The sequence below is a fragment of the Myotis brandtii genome, unplaced genomic scaffold (genome assembly GCF_000412655.1).
Source record: "Myotis brandtii unplaced genomic scaffold, ASM41265v1 scaffold165, whole genome shotgun sequence".
Lineage (NCBI taxonomy): Eukaryota > Metazoa > Chordata > Mammalia > Chiroptera > Vespertilionidae > Myotis > Myotis brandtii.
In genome coordinates, this window is record NW_005356042.1 from 2,345,174 (window position 1) to 2,347,610 (window position 2,437).

Genomic DNA, 2,437 nt, shown 5'->3' on the forward strand with positions numbered 1-2,437 from the left:
TTTGGGAAGCTGAGTGGGCTGAGTAGGAAAAGTCTCCTGAAAGGGACTGAGGCCTTTGGAGGAGGATGGAGGGATGCTGACCTCACTTGCATTCTGCCCTCCAGTCTCCTGAAGGTGTTTCCTATCAGCCATGTCCACAGGGAGCCAGAGGGCAAGGGAGCCCCTTCCTGCTGTTCACAAATGTTAACCACCAGACACAGGGCGAAGGGAGAGGGCCAAATGGTAGATGTCCAGCACACTGACCAAAATAGCAATACACACACATTGCCTATTCTCTTCATTGCTTTATTTTCCCCCTTAGCACGTAGGGCCATTGAATCTACGATACACTTAGCTTATTTTGTTTATTGTCCATTTTCCTCCACTGGTGTAAACTCCACAAGGTCAGAGATTTTTGTTTTCTTCATTCATTGCTGTATCCCCAGCAGCACCTAAACTAGTGCCTGGCATTTGGCACGTGTTCAATAAATATTTTTGAATGCCCCTCCACCCAGGCTCTGACACTGCTACCACAGAGCCTGGGAGGCAGTAACTCCCCTCCACCCCAGCCCCCTCTTCCCGTCTCCTCCCGTCTCTTCCCTCCCTCTCTCTCTTCTCCTCCCCTCCCTTCTCGGGTGACTGTGGCAACCATGAGCTCATGGCAGCCTCTGCCCGCTCCCTCCCCTAATAATTTAAAATATGTATTTTTTGAATGGACAAAGGTGATACCCAGCTGTGGAAGACAGAATAATGCCCCCAAACAAGTCCACATCCTAAACCTAGGAATCTGTGAATATGTTAAGTGCCACAGCTAAGGGGAATGAAGGTTGCAAATGCAATTAAGGTTAAACTGCTGACATTAAAACAGAGAGATTATCCTGGATTATTTGGGTGGGCCCAGTGTAATCAGGGGTCGGTCAGAGGCTGAAGATGCCACCCTGCTGGCTTTGAAAATGGAAGAAGGCCCCCGAGCCAAAGCATGCAGGCAGCCCCCAGCAGCTGGAAAAGGAAGGGAACAGCCTCCCATCCAGCCACCATAGAGGAAGACAACTCTGCTGGCACCTTGGCTGAGCCTGGGGAGGCCCATTCCGGACTTCTGACCTCTAGGATTGTCCGATGATAAATTCATTGTTCTAGGCCAGTGATGGCGAACCTTTTGAGCTCGGCGTGTCAGCATTTTGATAAACCCTAACTTAACTCTGGTGCCGTGTCACATATAGAAATGTTTTGATATTTGCAACCATAGTAAAACAAAGACTTATATTTTTGATATTTATTTTATATATTTAAATGCCATTTAACAAAGAAAAATCAACCAAAAAAATGAGTTCGCGTGTCACCTCTGACACGCGTGTCATAGGTTCGCCATCACTGTTCTAAGCCGTTCAATTTGTGGCCATGTGTCCCCACGGCAGTGGGAGGCTAAGTCACTAGCCCTTGTTTCAATGGCAGGAGCACAGGCTGTGGAGCCAGTTGGGGCTGCTCTTCTGGCCCTGGAAGGCGAGGGACCTTATGCCTTTCCTTTTCTGTGTGAATAAGACCATTAATTGCTCCTTCATCACAGGCGTGGTTTAAGGATTTGCTAAACTGATGTGTGTAATGCACCTGGCGCCGATTCTGGCCTTCAGGGACCCCTCTGCTGTCCAGGGCCCTACAGATGCGTGGCTGACCGCAAACAATACACATTTGTGGGAGGATAAATATATTTCATCCAACGATGTTCTATAACAGACTTCATCTTTCCTCTGTTTTTGGGACCATGGGATCTCCTCCCTCCATTTTCTGAATTTACTGTTGTCAATAAAATTTGAGAATCTTTTCGTGAATACAATTTTTTTGGAAATTAGTCTTCTAATTTTTCAAAATGCAAGGCCCAGTTACCTGCAAGGCTGCTATTCACCACATATAAGTTGTGCTGTGGACAGCTGCCTACAGCACAGGGTGGTTCAGTTCACCTGCAGCTGGGCAACTCCCAGGACAGTGAGTCCCGCCTTCCTCCCCCCTCTTCCCCACCATGTGGCCAGCTGGAGCTGGAAGGTGGCGAGGGGGGGAGGTGGACTAGAGGCTGTGCTTGAAGGTGCTTTTTTATTTTTTTTTATTTTTTTATTTTATTGTTTAAAGTATTACAAATAGTAGTACATATTTTGATGAGTTACCTTTTTAGGCAGGGCTTCCCCTGGGCTCCTCCACCAAGGCATGGGAACTGGGGGAGGCTGAGGGGAGGGAGCACCAAAAGCGAGAGTGAGGTGCGGCTGTCATCTGAGCCCAGGGAGCCTCTCCCTGAGGCAAGAGAAGTGTCAGGGGCCAGTTCAGCAGCTTGGGTGGTGCCTGCCAGGTGAGCACATCCAACCACCCTCCCTCCTGGTGCACGTCCAGGATCAGTGCTCCTGAGGCTGCACACCCACTACCTGGCAAGGAGGTGGGGCTTTCCCCAGAGGGGTGGGGAGGTGGTGGTGGG